The sequence below is a fragment of the Panthera tigris genome, chromosome B1 (genome assembly GCF_018350195.1).
Source record: "Panthera tigris isolate Pti1 chromosome B1, P.tigris_Pti1_mat1.1, whole genome shotgun sequence".
NCBI classification, from domain to species: Eukaryota; Metazoa; Chordata; class Mammalia; order Carnivora; family Felidae; genus Panthera; species Panthera tigris.
The window spans coordinates 40,701,596-40,718,928 of record NC_056663.1 but is presented as its reverse complement, the minus strand read 5'-3'; positions in this window follow the sequence as shown (position 1 = coordinate 40,718,928).

Sequence of the window (17,333 nt, the reverse complement as noted above, 5' to 3'; positions counted from 1 at the left end):
CCATCTCCCTTCCCCCACTGCTAGTTATAGAGCTCTTATTTCTTATGGGGATTTCATACTGTATGTTTCAAGTGGGGTTAGCCCTTCACCAACTCCCACCACAGAATTGGGAAGATGAACCAGGTCTGGACAATTCTATCACACTATCCCCTGGCCATTTTGATTGGCTCCAGAATAAGCATGTGACCAAAACTAGGCCAACCAGCAGAAGACTGGAGACTTTTGCTGGTGCTATCAGGGAAGAGATGCTTTCTTTTCCATGGAATCTCCAGCTAAAGGATTAAATAAGCATAATATTGCCTTTAGCCATCTTTGCCTCCACAAATGAGTGTGGTCATGATGGAAACCAACACTAAAGAAAGCAAAAGCAGCAGTTAAAGCAAGAGACAGAGTCTTGAGGACATGTTTAAGTCCTTACATGAGTCATGTCTCAAGAGAGATTGCCTCTGCGTTTTTTAATTATATAAGCCAATGGTATCCCTTTCCACCTTAGTTAGTTTTGCTGGTTTGACCACTGCCCCTAAAAGAGTCCTCACTACTGCATACTCTTCCTCTGACTGTAGATTCTGTCCCCAGTTTTCTTCATTCTACACTCCCAGCTGTTCCAGCAACAGATCAGGATTGAGAGGGTGGGTCAGCTAGGGATAAGAAATACTTAATCCTTAAATATTTAAAGGGTTTATTTACAAAGGAATTAATTTCCTAAATGTGGGTAGAGTATAAGGGACCCACATGAGAAACTAAACAGGAATCTGGAGCATGTAGCCTGAAGGGATGGGAGGATGAAGAGTTTGCCTGTAATCTGAAGAAAAGTCATGTAGATTTAGCTGCCTTGAGAGCATCAGTGACTTTCTGTTAAAGGACAGCCAGCCCAAGGCGCCATGACAGGGAATGAGGGAAACAAATACTCTAGCCTCATTCTCCTCCCTGCTTCTGTTTTTTTGATGATGTTCCCTACTGACTCTACCCAAACCAGAAGAAGGAGGGACAAGACTAAATTACACAGGTCAGCCTCCCAGAGGAGAAAGCAGGGATGGAGAGTGGATCTGTAGGGCCAAACAGAAGATACACAGTACAGAGGAGTTATTCCCCACATCAAAGGGCCCCCAGATGACCTAATGAGTAGTTCATGGCTATGAACAGGAAGCCAGATTCACATGAGAGGGGATCATTTCAATGGAGAACTGGGAATGACCTAATCTTGACCAGAACATGGATTCTTGAGCCCATTCTCAACATCTGAACCAATCAACTCAGTTTGGTCTACATCCCATTTATCTTCTCAATCTTCCTTTGGCTCTTCCCCTACATAGGCTGCCACAACCCCACCCTGCATACCACATATCCCTCTCCCTTCCCACAGACAAGAGATACTGAACCAGTATATACATTACAAGTTGCCAGGTCCCTAATATCAAGTAGACTGGAAGAGGCACAGTCTCAGAGCACACTTTGGGGCTCAGAGCCCCACTAAACATGCCCCCACCTGTATGACTGACTTTTACTGGGAGAACCAGGAGAATCCTACTCTACCTAGGCTGTAGAGTGGGTTGGGAGAAGTTGGTATCTAGAGGACAGCCCAGTAAAACAACTATGGAGGGCAATACTTCCTGCATAACACTCCACTGAGTTAGCCAAGGTTTTGTTGGGCTTCCTTCTCTGTTCACATTCTTCCTCTGCCTGATCCCACTTCCTCCACTTCTGTTCATAGGTGTTGATCCCTAATGAACATCTTTGTCTTAGTGTCTGTTTCTAGAGAATCCAACCTGGGACAACAGCAATTAGAGAAGTTTCCATAAGCTCTTAATATCAAACCTACATACTTATTTCCATCTGTGCACTGTACTTTCTCCTATTGCTATAAGTGAACTGCACACTTGATTACTATGGATAATCTTCATTTGTATACTAAGTTCTGACCCAGCTCACCTGCTACTCACCCAGCTTGCCCCATCCAGTGACTGTTCTTCTCTGTAAATTTTTCCTTTTCTATTGGATCCTTTCCATCAACATGTAAACCTACTGCTACTTCACTCATTTATAAAGACAAATCAATGCCTCCTTGATTCCACTACCTCCTCCAGCTATTGCCTCATTTCTCTTCCTCTCTTTACAATAAAAAAGTTAAATGTGTTGCCCTGATTTCTCACCTTCCATTCCTTCTTGAAACCCATCACTCCACTGAAACTTCTCTGAACTTGGTCTCCCGTAACCTCCACATTGTTAAATCTAATGAAAAATTCTCTGTCTCTGTCTTACTCAACTTATCAGCACTGTTAGATACAGTTTACTGCCTTCAGGATCACACTTGTCTGGCTTTCCTCTCTGGCCACTTCTCAGTCTGCTTTACTGGTTCTTCCTCATCTTCCTCACTTCTATGTTGGCATGGCTTCAGGTGTCTTTTCTATGTACTCTCACTCTTTAGATAACTTCTTCCAGTCTTGGGCCTTTAAACACTATCTATATGCTCAAAGCTCACAGTGTTTTCCCTCTAGCCCTGACTCTCTGAATCCTCAGAACTGAGTATCAAGCTACCAACTTCCTCTGTTTCCACCCTACCTGGTCTGACATCAATTGAGTGTATTGTAATACAATTCAATTCTGATGCTAACCACCAGTGTCTCCAGGCCACCACACTTCTGGCTATAATTGGGGGATTCGTATAATCCCCATAGGTTCAATAATTCACTAGAATGACTCACAGAATCCACTGAAAGTGCTGTGCTTACAATTGTTTTATTCTAAAGGATACACATAGGGTATGATCTTGGGAAGAGTGCAGAGTTTCTATGTCCTCTCCTTACACAGTCAGGGCACATCACCCTCTGGGCACATCACTGTGTTCACCAACAAGGAAACTCCTCCAAGCCTTAGTGTCCAGAGTTTTCATTAGGGATTTATTATGAAAGCATGATTGATTAAATCACATTGGCCAGTAGACTAAAATCAATCTCCAGTCTACCTCTCCTTCCTTCAAGTCAGGCTGGCTCAAAGTTCCAACCCTCTAATTACAAGATTGTTTTTTCTGGTGATCAGTCCCTATCCTGAAGTTACCTAGGAGCACACCAGGAACCACCTCATTAGCATAACAAGACACTCCTATCACTTAGAAAATTCTCAGGATATTTGAAGCTGCATGTCAGGAACCTGGGACAAACACTAGATCTATTCTTTCTTTTCTTGAGAGAGAGAGAGAGAGGGCATAAGTGAGTGAGAGGCAGAGAGAAAGGGCAGAGAGAGAGGAAGCGGGGAGGGAGAGAGAAGCAGGGCTCACCCGATGCAGGGCTCATGCTCACCCCAAGCGGGACTCCAACTCACCAACCTCACCAACCTCACCAACAGTGAGATCATGACCTGAGCCGAAGTCAGATATTTAACCCACTGAGCCACCCAGGCACCCAAGACTAGAGATGTTCTTTATTATATCACACTACCCAACAGCTCTACTTGGAGACATCTTAGATTTAAACACCTCAAACTGTCTAAAGAGACCTCTTGGTATTTCAACCCAAACCTGCTTCTCTAGACTCTTCATGTTAGTAAAGAGTTGTAATCTCATTCTTTCCCGGTACTTGGGCCAATAACTTTAATGTCATTCTTGACTCCTCTTTCTCTCACACCTCATAACCAATCTGTTGGCAAATCTCGTTGCCCCACCTTCAATTTTATGAAGAATCTACTTCCACTATCTCTCCCGAGGCTACCCAGGTCATTTCTCACCTTACTTATTGCAGTGGATTTTTTTCCTGGTATTCTTGCTTTATCCCTTGCCTCTTTCCAGTCTCCTTGTCCTTCTGCCACTCCCAAGTGATAAGAGAGGAGGAAACAAGTGACCAGTTCTCACACATGGAGGTTGAAGGGAGAGAGTAGAAAGGCAAAAAGACACTCACCCTGTATTGGAGAAAATAATGTATACAGAAAGTAATCCAAGAACATGGAAGATGAAAAGAAATGCAAATATCATGATAACAATGAAAAGAGGGAGGATGGGGGGAGAGATAATAGCTCCTTTTTTTTTGAGATTTTTTTTATAGCTTTATTGAGATCTACTTCACATATAAAATTCACTCATATAAAGTATACAGTTCAATGGATATTAATATATTCACAAAGTTGTGCAAGCATCAGCACAATCTAATATTAAATCTTTTTCACCACCCCAAAAAGAAACTCTATACACATTAGCTGTCACTCCTCATTCCCACTCCCCTTTACCCCAAATCCCAGGCTAATCTACTTTCTGTCTGTATGATTTACCTTACCTATTCTGGATACTTCACATAAATTGAATTATATAATATGTGATTTTTGTCACTGGGTTCTTCTTTGACTTAACATATGCTTTCAGGGTTCATCCTGTTGTAGCATCTATCATTACTTATCTTTTTATGTCACTGTGTGTATATACTACATTTTGTGTATCTGTTCATCAGTTGATGGGACATTTGAGTTATTCTCACTTTATGGCAATTATGAACAATGCTGCTATGAACATTCATTTACGACTTTTTGTGTGAACATAAGTTTCCAATTCTCTCAGGTATATAACTAGGAGTAAAATGGCTGGGTCACAGGATAATTCTATTTTTAACTTATTGAGGAAGCACCCAATTGTTTCCCACAGCAGTCGTATCATTTTACATTACCACCATCAATATATGAAACTTCTCATTTCTCCACATTTGTCGCAACTCTTGTTATTTTTTGGATGTCTGTTTGCTTGTTCTTTATAGCCTCCCTAGTGAGTATGAAATGGTATCTCATTGTGGTTTTGATTGGCATTCCCCTGTTGACTAAAGATCTTGAACATCTTCTCAACTGTTTCTTGGCCATTTGTATATTTTCTTTGGAGAAATGTCTATTCAAATCCTTTGCATATTTTAAAATTGGTTATCTTTTTCTTACTGAATTGTGAGTGCTCTTTATATATTCTAGATACTAGACCCTCATCTGATATAAGATTTGAAATATTTTCTCTCATTTTGTCAGTTGTCTTTTCACTTTCTTGCTAGTGTCTGTTTAATTTGGATGAAGTCCAATTTATCTATTTTTTTTCTTTGATTGTTTGTACTTTAGGTGTCATACCTAAGAAACTATTGTATAATCCAAGGTCATGCAGATTTACACCTGTTTCCTTCTAAGAGTTTGATGGTTTTAGCTCTTATATTAAGGTCTTTGATCTATTTTGAATTAATTAAACATTTTTTAATTGTAGTAAAATATACATAACATGAAATTTACCGTCTGAACCGTTCTTAAGTGTACAGTTCAATAGTGTTATGTATATTCACATTGTTGTGTTATCAGTCTCCAAAACTTTTTCCTCTTGCAAAACTGAAACTCTGTACCCATTAAGCAATAGCTCTTCATTTCCCCCCTAGCCCCTGGCAATTGCCATTCAACTTTCTGCCTCTATGAATGTGACTACTCTAGATACCTGCTTAAGTGGAATCATATCATATTTGTCTTTCTGTGACTGATTTATTTCTCTTAGCATAATGTCATCCAGGTTTACGCATGTTGTCACATATGTCAGAAAATCCTTCCTTTTTAAGGCTGAATAATAGTCCATTATATGTATATATTACATTTTGTTTATCCATTTATCTGTTTGTGGACACTTAGATTGCTTCCACCATTTTGCTGTTGTGTGAGTAGCACTGCTATGATCATGGGTGTGCAAATATCTCTTTAAGTTCCTGATTCCAATTATTTTTTTCTTTTTTAAGTTTATTTATTTATTTTGAGAGACAGAGAGAGAGACACAAGTGGGGATGGGGCAGAGAGTGAGGGAGAGTGAGAATCCCAAGTAGGCTCCACATTGTCAGGGCAGAGCCCAATGCAGGGCTCGAACCCACAAACCACAAGATCATGACCCGAGCTGAAAACAAGAGTCAGATGCTTAACTGATTGAGCCACCCAGGTGCCCCTCCAATTCTTTTTAATATATACCAAGAGGTGAAATTCCTGATCATATTTCTATATTTTTAATTTTTTAATGAATTACTATACTGATTTCCATAGAGGCCACACCATTTTACATTCCCAACAATTGTCCAAAAGTGTTCAAATTTCCCTATATCCTTACCAACACTTGTTATTTTATGTTGTTGTTGTTGCTGTTTTTAAATGTTCATTTATTTTTGATACAGGGAAAATGTGAGTGGGGAATGGGCAGAGAGAGAGAGAGAGAGAGAGAGAGAGAGAGAATCTAAAGAAGACTCTGTGCTGATAGCAGCAAGCCCAATGTGGGGCTCAAACTCACAAACCTCGAGATCATGACCTGAGGTTAAGCTGGACACTCAACTGACTGAGCCACCCAGGCACCCCTGTTATTTTTTACACTAGCCAGCTTAAGGGATGTGAGGGGGTACCTCACTGTAGTTTCAATTTGCATTTCCCAAATGATTCGTAACATTTAGCATCTTTCATGTACTTGTTGGCCATCTGTATCTCATCTTTGGAGAAATGTCTATTCATGTCTTTTGCCCATTTTGAAATTAAGTCTTTTGTTGTTGTTGAATCACAGAAGTTTTTTATATATCTGGATATTAATGCTTTATCACTGATATGCTGAGTAATATATTGTGATGACATTTCTTTTCTCATACAGCATTCTGTTTTTCCTGAAGTTAATTACTTTTCATGTGTTTGTTTACTTGTACTCAAATTATTCTTCTTTCACTCTCCAATAGAACTATGTAGTGCTTCTCCTTTATTTCCCCCTGGTCAAATGCACCAGATAACCTATCACCTCTCTTCTTTCAACTCCACCTTCTTCTTTTTCTTTTCTTCTTCTTCTCCTTTTCCTCCATATTCTCTTTCTCCTTCTTCTTCTTTAAATCCATGTAGGTTTTAGGTATTTCTTCTTCCTACCGTGGGTAGTTTTCATTCTTTGACCTAGGTACTCACTGAGTCTTTTCAGTTTAGATACTCAGGCCCTTCAGTATGGGGAAGTTTACTAGATTAAAAAAAAAAAAAGTTTCCTTCTTTCCATTTCCTCTATGCTCTATAGCATTCCTTTTAGTAAGATATTAAACTTTTTGCATTAGTCTACTGTTTTTCTTATATCTTTCCTCTGTTTTCTCTACTGTCTTTTTTCTATACTTTCTGGGAGATTTCCAGACTTACTCTCCTGAATGTTTTTTTGAATTTTCAAGTTAAGATAGCCATATATCAAATTTCTAGGAGTTCTTTCTTGGTCTTTGTTCTCTATTGCTCCTTCCTCATATTGTTCTGTTCTCATTTCCATAGATCCCTCTTATCTCTCTGAAGATATTAATAATAGTTTTTGTTATCCTCTTATTCTCATGGAAAAATGTTTAATTATTTTTCCATTTTTTCTATGATAATGGGCCATTCAGATTTTCCACCTTTTCTTGGGTCACTTTTTGTCATTTACATTCTACCAGGAAATTTTACATTTCATCTAAAGCTTCAAATATGTTGTCACATAATTCATAATTTTATGAAGAACACTTGTTTTTGTTTTTGTTTTTTTTTAAGTAGAATCCACGCAGGGTGCCTGGGTGGCTCAGTCGGTTGAGCACCCGTCTTCAGCTCTGGTCATGATCTCACGGTTCCTGAGTTCAAGCCCCATGAAGGGCTCTGTGCTGACAGCTCAGAGCCTGGAGCCTGCTTAGGATTCTGTGCCTCCCTCTCTCTCTGCCCCTCCCCCACTTATGCTCTGTCTCTCTATCTCAATCTCTCTCTCTCAAAAATAAATAACCATTAAAAAAAATTTTTTTTAATAAATAAAGTAGGCCCCATGCTAAGGGCTTGAACTAATGACCCTGAAATCAAGACCTGAGCTGAGATCAAAAGTCAGATGCTTACCCAACTGAGCTGTCCAGGCACCCCTATAAAGAAAACTTTTTTAAAAAGTATCTTCTAGGGGCACCTCGGTGGCTCAGTTGGTTGGGCTTCCGACTTTGGCTCCGGTCATGATCTCACAGTTCCTGGGTTTGAGCCTCGCATCAAGCCCCACATCGGGCTCCATGTTGACAGTGTGAAGGCTGCTTTCAATTAGATTCTCTCTTTCCCTCTCTCTCTGCCCCTCCCCTCCTTTCCCTTTCTTTCTCTCTCTCAAAAATAAACATAAAATAAAATAAAATAAAATAAAGTAAAATAAAATAAAATAAATCTTTTCTATATCCATGATTATCTCTTACTTCTTTTCCATTTTTACTTTCTCTTTTCTTGATCAGTTTTCAACTTCATTAATTTCTATAATTACTGTTCTTTTCATTTTCTCTTCATATTTTTTTTCCTTTTTTCTAATTTGGTAAAATAAGTACTTAACCTCTTATGCACTTAATCAAGGGAGTGAGGGATTGGAGTTAGGGTGCTATATTTGTATTTTAATATACAAAAATATTAGATAGTAAGCTAAGAAAACTCATCAAGTTTAATTGACTATAAAATGTTCACTAGTTGTACACTTCATAGTTCAGATTCTTTTCTATTTATTCATAGTATGCTGAAAGGGCTAAGGACAGATTGAATATTAGTTGGTGGGTAGTTTGGCATCTGTGGGAACAGATGCCCATGGGTGCTTAAAAAGGAAGAAGAAAACTTTGAGACTTTGACATCTACACTGGGTTGAGGCCCTTTAGGAACTTCTGGAAGATGGAAGCCTACAAAGAGGGCAATCTGGGAGTGAGAAACAAGTAATAGCAATTTAAAATTGAATACAAAGGGGAAAAAAAGAACATTCCATTCACACACACAATTTGTGTTATCATCTTGGGGCACCTGGATGGCTCAGTTGGTTGAGCTTCCAACTTCGGCTCAGGTCATGATCTCGCAGTATGTGAGTTGGAGCCCTGTGTCGGGCTCTGTGCTGACAGCTCAGAGCCTGGAGACTGTTTCGGATTCTGTGTCTCCCTCTCTCTCTGACGCTCCCCCATTCATGCTCTGTCTCTCTCTGTCTCAAAAATAAATAAACGTTAAAAAAAATTAAAAAAAATTTGTGTTATCATCTCTAAAATGTAAGAATACTGGGAATTAGGGGCTCCTGAGCGGCTCAGTTGGCCACTCAGCGTCTGACTTCAGCGTCTGACTTCAGCTTAGGTCATGATCCCACAGTTCGTGGGTTCGAGCCCTGCATCGGGCTCTGTGATGACAGCTCAGAGCCTGAAGCCTGCTTCAGATTCTGTCTCCCTCTCTCTCTGCCCCTCCTCTGCCTCCACTCTGTCTCTCACTCTGTCTCAAATATAAACATTTAAAAAAAATTTTTTTTAAAGAATACTGGGAATTATTTTATTAGGAAATTCCAAATATTTTCCCCAAAGTGTTTTCAAGCTTAAGAAAACCATTGAAATTATTTAGACTCTGAATCTCATTCTGTGTTATTATTCATGGTATCCTTATGATCTTAGGGTGTTTTTTGTTTTTGTTTTATGGAGTGGGAAATATGATTTTAAATGAAAAGTTCTAGTATTTTCCCAAATATTGGTCTTGCTTTGTTCTTCAGAAATGTTGAGAAAATGGAGCTTTCAGGTCAGAAAATTATCTGAAAATTTATTAGAAAATATTTCAAACATAACAGAAAATTTGAAGGAAATGTACAGTGAACACCCATATATCCAGAGCCTAGATTCTATAGTCAGAATTTAATTCTTATCAGCTGGAATTAGTGTTTGCCTGCCTCTAAGTGATATTGAGTAGAGTGAGCTCTACCATAATTACATAGGAAGTATTCTGTTCCTACTGGTAAGTCCAGTGCTTCATAAGAGTTCTGTACTATGGCCAATTTCATGAGTGCTTTAAACAAGCCAACACAAGTCAGCTGTTAGCTGGGTGGAGGAGCTTCTAGAGAGTTCTTCCCAGCGTAAAGAAACAAAATTTCAAACTCAAAAAGTTCTCTGGCTTGCTGCCTAAATACACCTACAGCTTTTGGCTCTTATAAGCAGGTGTTGTCCATAGGCATAAACCTAGGACTTTCTGGTTGTGCAACAAGGGAGAAACTGCCACTGCTCTGAGCTAGAAGGTGACAGGCACAGCGATGGAGAGGAAGGGGTAACTGGGATTCATAGCCCTGCAAATCAATTTTCTTCAAAGTTCTACTTTAAGATCAGTGGCAACTGTCCCCATGAATGGCAGAGTGCTCTTTTCCTTCCTATGTGCTTTCTCCTAGAAATTCACACAACCTCTCCCTGTTTTTCAGAGTCACTAAAGCTTTTATTTTTTAATTTTTTTTATTTTAAGAGAAAGAGAAAGAGAGCATGCATGAGCAGGGGAGGGACAGAGAAAGAGAGGGAGAGAGGGACTCTCAAGCAGCCTCTGTGCTGTCAGCGTAGAGCCTGATGAGGGGCTTGATGTCACAAATTGTGAGATTATGACCTGAGCTGAAATCAAGAGTTGGATGTTTAACCCACTGAGCCACCCGGGTGCCCCAACAATTTTTATTTTTATGTGTAGAAAATTCATCAATGTCTTCGGGGTTCAGTAGTCCAGTTCACTAATTATAAATCATTTTGTAGTTAGGAATATCACCCTAATGCAATGCCATTAATTTAATTTGGGAGCCCTGTGGTTAATTTGATATAATAATAGATGGATTATACAGTGGAATCCTCCAACATCAGATGGCCCTCAATGTATGTTTCCATATGCGACTGGCCACTGTGACTACCTTTACATATCTGTGAGTTAATGGCATTTGCTTGTACATATATACTTTTAAAACTAATATTTATTAAAGCATTTTTAAAAAGGCGTTTAGATGCCCTATGGAGAGTTCCAAATCTCATTCGTGTTCAAGCAAATACAATTTTTGAACTCTTAAAAGTTTTTTAAAGAGGTAATAAATACGTGGTATATAGGATAAAATTCATAAAGTACAAAAGACAATATGGTTTTCTGAAGAGAGTTTTCTTCACCTCCCCATTACATACTCTAGTCCCACAGTCGGCCCACTAAGACGCAACCGCTCAGAGAGACGCAAACACACCAGTCTATGTGCCTATGCGCGTACACAGGCTGCTCACACTGTTCTGCACCTTGATTACTTAGACTATACCAGAAAATTCCCGTATCTCCACATACAGAGTTGCCTTGTATTTTTTTAAAAAAACTTTTTGATGTTTATTTAATTTGGAGAGAGACACAGCACGTGCAGAGGAGGGGCTGAGAGGGAGACTCAGAATCCGAAGCAGGTTCCAGGTTCGGGGCTGTCAACACAGCCTGACGCAGCGCTGGAACTCGCAGGGCTCCAACTCGTGAACTGCGAGATCAAGACCCCAGCCAAAGTCGGTGGCATAACCCACTGAGCCACCCAGGAGCCCCTTTGCCTTGTATTTTTTAATGACAGCTTAATATTTCATCAGAGGGACGTGCCCCACATTATTTAACCGGCCCCCAGCGACGCACTTTCAGGTTGTTTCAAACTGTTTGCTCGTATGGGGAAATTGCAATGCTGCCCTGTAACTTCATCTTGACACGGTGATCTGGTTTTTCTCCCAGCACGACGGGAAAGCTACTCCGTGGGGCTTTCCCGCGCCGCCCTGGCCCCACCCCCGGTCAGGCGTTCGCGGAGTCGCCCGTTCGTCCCCCGCGCCATCGGTCAGCCTCGCGCGCGGCGGGAGCCGGGGGCGTGACGAACCGAGCGCCAGAGCGGCGGCAAGCGCGCGAGTCCCACGCTGATCCCTGGCGCATGCCTGCGTGGGAGGCGGCGAGCCCGGGCGCAAGCGGCGGCTTGCTCCCCTCGCCGAGCCGCGGTGGCGTCGCCATCTGTGGTATGCTGTCCTGGCGCGCAACTCCCGGGGACGCTCTCCGGCTCCCGTCCGCAGCCCTCCCCGGAACGCGGGGAGGTGTTCAAAGGTGTCTCTTAGAAACAGGCGCAACCCGGGCAGCCCCGCTCCAGAACAATGGGTCCTTTCAGCCACCCCCTTTAGATGGAGGGCTCGTCGCCATGACAACCACCCCATTATTGAAAGTCGGAGCCGGTCCCCGTCTCAGACGCTCCCCTCGCCGGCTCCCCTCCCCCTCCGGCCCCGCCGTATGGTGTGTGTGGCACTGGCAGCTGTTGTCAGAAGAAGGCACCTCTTTGTCTCCAGGGGATGAAAGACATTTGGTTTTCATCGCCCCCCTTTCTCTCCCCCCGACAACTTTTCTCCGCGCGCTGCACCCCGTCCCCAGAAGGCGCCCCTGGACGCTAGAGCCCAGCCCCGAGACGCCACCCTTAGCTCTGGGGTCTGTTTCCTCCCGGATTCCCTCCTGCCGGAGCATTTCTGCCTTTACCTCCAACTCTTTGAGTCCCTAGAAGTCTCACTCTCGAGTATTCCAAGCAGGGGGACTAGCTTTAGAAATCCCGGGTTTCTTTTTGCAACTCTGCTCTGGGAGTTCCCCGGCCAGCCCCTGCGCCCCTCAGACCCAATAGCACCACCTTCTGTAACGAGGAGCTTATTACCGAGTCTGCCCCGTTGTTGGCGCAAACGCTCTGCCACGCTCGTTTAGAAATTCGGCCCGTTCGCTAGAATAAAGACTAGTTGGTTCATTAGACTGAGGCTTCGGTCTGAGGGATGTCGGACTCAGACAGCTAGGCACCTTCTGGCTGAGGACAAGGCGACACAAATATGTAAACAATAACCTGTATTTTTCTCAAGCATCTAATTGAAATGTATCATTAAAATGTATACTTTTTGAGTTTTGCATTGCTTTTAATGAATACCTGAATACGATTTACTTTATTTTGTCTGGGGAGGAGATTTGCAAAAATTAAACTAAAAAATGAGAAAAAGTCTGGCTGGCCATGTGTCTGGGATTTTGGGTTCAAGGAATAGTGCCCCTGAACGTATAATCTGCACCAGGGATCCTTGGAACAGATGGTGTTTTCCAGACCTATCTGGAAATTAAAGAGGTTACGTTTAGTGAGAGAAAAAGCAGGATCAAGAAGGAGGAAGGAAAGCAGTGGAGAGAAAAATGCAGAAGCTTATGGTGGGGAGAAAGAGAGGAAAACTGGGTATAATGGACTATTTTGGAGATAAAGGTAAGCTTAGGTTTCTGTATGGGTCAGAAAAATAAACAGTAGTCATAAAATCTTATCCTCAAGAGTGTAGATACTAGAGGAAGAAACTTGAAGATAACTATTTCAGAATCCATTGAGTCTTTCCAGTATTACTTTTTCGAATAAATTAAAGTTTTAAAAGGGTTTTTAAAAAACTTTGGGAATGTTAAAAGTGTAACAAGTGAAAGGGAAGGAAGTTCAGCAGGTGACTGACAAGAGGTACTTTTTTCTGGTCTTTGCTTTGAATTACCAACAATTACTTTTGGTAAACAGGAAGCAGCCAAGTCTGGCACACAGGAAACAAGTATTTGCAAAGTGAAGGTTTGTTTTTTTTTTCCTCTGAGAATAATTTTTATCTAAATAACTACCTAGAAAATAATAAGTATGTTACTCTGAAAACTTTTCTTTATAATCCAAGCTTCTTTCTTTCCCAATGTTACTGAACACATTTTGGAGGAGATTGTCAATTTTCGTATGAGATTTGATTAATATTTCCCCAGTGATTTTCACCTGAGAGTCACAACAGAGTATCACAATTTGAAACGCTAATGATTTAACTTGACTTTTTTTTTTAAGTGTTTAAGATTGTTTTTAACAAATAAAACCAACTTTCCCTCTCTGAAAAGAATACCGCTGTATCTGTAGCCTGACTTATACCAGTAAAAACATCGTTTTATTTTATTACAGTTACACATGAAAATATAAAGAGGTACGCTCTATAGAGCTCAGGGGTCACCATGGGAGTAAAGACTGAAACCAAGTAGACAGAACTTCAGGATTCTGATCCCTATATCATTCTGCTTTATCTGTTTTCTATATAAGCTTTCATTTGTCTAAAATATTTCACTGCTAGAAAAGAAAGAAAGAAAGAAAGAAAGAAAGAAAGAGAAAGAAAGAAAGATCATTGTTAACAGAAATTTAGAGTTGGGAAAGATCTCAGAGATAGTTTGATCCAATCCTCTCATTTCACAGATAACATTTTGATCCAAAGAATTTATCTAGCTAACCTGCCCCAGATCACATGGTCAGTTTGTGGCTATTTAGGACCCTGAGACCAGTTGCCATCCTACAGCCCTTTCAGACCAGAGCTGACCACATTACCCTTTTCCTGGCCATCACTTACCAGACATTCTTGTTCTATGGACATGTTTTTATTGTTTTTTCTTAATTTATCTTGTGGAAATTACATAAAAGTTATCTTGTGGAACTTCTCTGTTTTCCAGGCAGTCTTCCCTAAGTCTTTCAATTCTAGACTTTATTTAAAACATCCAAGCTAGGGGCACCTGGGTGTCTCACTCAGTTGGGCGTCTGACTCTGGATTTCGGCTCAGGTCACAATTTCACCGTCTGAGCCCTGCGTCAGGCTCTGCACTGTTGGTGCGGTGCCTACTTGGGATTTCTTTCTCTCTTCCTCTCTCTCTGCCCCTCCCCTGCTCTCTCTTTCTCAAAATAAATAAACTTGATAAAATAAAATATCCAATCTATTCATGGACTGCTCTATTCACTCCCACTGGCTGTGGACAGCCTGTTAGTTGTCTATCCAGTTTTCCATTCTCCTGTCTTCCTTATTAACAGAGTCCTGTTTGGGAGGTGGGGGTAGTATTGTGCCCAGCTAAAAATATTCCCAGGACCTCTTTTAGCTCAATATTCAACAACAGAGCAAAAGTGGGACCTCATGAAAAGCTCATCAAAGAGAACTGACTCCCCTTTGGCTCATGTTCATTTGCTTTTTGTCTTTCCTCCTTTTTTGTGTGTGTGGAATACAGCTTGAGGCCTGGAGCCACGACGGCAATGTTGTGAGCACGAAGGTGCAAGTTCCACCCTAGGAAAGGTGGAATGCCAACCTAAGAGAAGCCTGAATCCTTGAAGCGAAGCTGATGTTCCAGCCCTGGGTTTCTTGCCTCTCGACTTCTCATAATGTGACAAAAATAAACCCCTATCTTGTTGGAGCCAGTATTATTTAAGTTTAGGTTTTCTGTTACATGCCCCTGAATGTAATCCCTGATGGCTCCAATTTAGGATAAGAACAGAGTAGGCTAGTAATTCAGTTTTATTGAATGAGCTTTTTTTTTTTTTTAACACTTACTAGTTGCTTACATAATAGTCTGTATATACACCATCACAGGACATATAACACAATGATAATTCATTCCCCTAGTCATATAATGAAACAATTTCTTCCTCCACTGCCTAAAGGTAAAGAAAAGGGGCTAGCTATATGAAGACCAGGGGGAAAACTTTTCAAGCAGAGAGAACAACATATTCCAGGGCCTAGAAATGGGGAGTGGGGAGGGTGGGTTGGAGGAGGGACAAGAGACTCCATTGGAGAGAGGGGAGGAGATAGATAGATGTGCCTTAGTCTGTTCAAGCTGCTGCAACACAAGTACATAGACTGGGTGGCTTAAACACCAAACTGTTATTTCTTTTTTTTTTTAATTTTTTTAATGTTTATTTTTGAGAGAGACAGAGACAGAGTGTGAGTGGGGGAGGGGCAGAGAGAAAGGGAGACAGAATCTGAAGCAGCCTCCAGGCTCTGAGCAAGCTGTCAGCATAGAACCTGACACAGGGCTTGAACTCACAAACTGCGAAATCATGACCTGACCTGAAGTCGGATGCTTAACCAACTGAGCCACTCAGGCGCCCCACAAACTGTTATTTCTCACAATTCTGGAGGTGGAGAAGTGCAGGGTCAAGGCACCAGCAGATTTGGTGTCTGGTGAGGACCTGCTTCATGTTTCATAGACAGCCATCTTTTCTCTGTGTCCCTACATGGTGGTAAGTGCAAGGTTCTTCCTTGAGGTCTCCTATAAGAGACGGATTCATGAGCACTAATGAGGACTTCACTCTCATGAACTAATCACACCCCATGGGCCCCACTTCCAAATACCATCCTATTGGACTTTAGGATTTAACATATGAATTTTGAGGGGACACAGTCTATAGCAAGGTGGTAAAGGCATTTAAATTTATGCTCTTTTAAACTCACTTTTGCTGCTGTACAGAAAATGAATTGAAAGGGGTTAGAGTGCAATGGGGAGACCAGTCTGTAGGTGTTTCAGGAGGCAAGAGGCGATGGTGGCCTGCATGGGGGTTGTGACAGTGGAGTTGAAGAGAGGATGGATTCCTGATATACTTTGGCGATGGAAACATCAGGGTTTGTTTCTAGATTAGATGTGGGCACAAGGGTAATGGAGGACCTCAGGATGATTCGTGGGTATTGGTCTGAGTAGTTGAATGGATGATGATGTTGTTTACCAAGATGGGGAAAACTGGAGGTGGCGCAGGGCTGGAAGAAGGAACAGATCTGGGAAGAAAATTCAAGAGTTCCTTTTTGCCCCGTTAAGATGTCTGTGAGGCGGGGCGCCTGGGTGGCGCAGTCGGTTAAGCGTCCGACTTCAGCCAGGTCACGATCTCGCGGTCCGTGAGTTCGAGCCCCGCGTCAGGCTCTGGGCTGATGGCTCGGAGCCTGGAGCCTGTTTCCGATTCTGTGTCTCCCTCTCTCTCTGCCCCTCCCCCGTTCATGCTCTGTCTCTCTCTGTCCCAAAAATAAATAAAAAACGTTGAAAAAAAATTAAAAAAAAAAAAAAAAAAAAAAAAGATGTCTGTGAGGCACGTAAGTGGAGATGCCAAGTGGGTAATTGGATATGTAGATCTGGAGGTTTATGAAGAGGTTGAGGTTGGAGATATTAAATCAAAATTCAATAATGAAAAGAGTACTTACACTCATGAGGTAATCTATGCAAGGAGTGTAGAGAGAGAATGAAGGAACATCTAGCAAGAAGACACAGAATAAGCCCTAGGTGGACCTGTTATAAAGTCCAGGGATATCCACAGTTGGGTATTTCTGGGGATAGCGTCTAGGGAAGGAGCCATTTGATTCCATGACTACTTTCCTCAGGAGACTAGAACCAGGAGGCCAGCCTGAGGCTGCAGTGAGAGGGACGCTGCTGTCTTCTTGTCAGGCAGGGTTTGGATTTCAGGAACTTGAGCTGGCTTTGCTGGGGTTCCTGAGTAGGAGGGTTAGAGAGCACTTCTGCCACCTGGAAGCAGGTGTGCATCCCAGCATATCCTGATCACATCACCTCTTGTGATCTACATTGTCGGGTGTATGTTCCTCTTTCTGTTCATTTCCCCTTTATGATCCCCAAGTCTTTAGACAAGCTTTGTATAAGCATCCACCCTGGTCCTTGCTCTGCTGTGGGAAATTAAAAACTAGTGTGTCTGTATTGGTGTTGAAGAGTTAAAGGAATACTAATCTCCCAAGTCCAGCATGGTGGGGAGTAGCAGGAGGTCCCTAAGAGGAAGATGGGTCTCTTGTTGGAGGG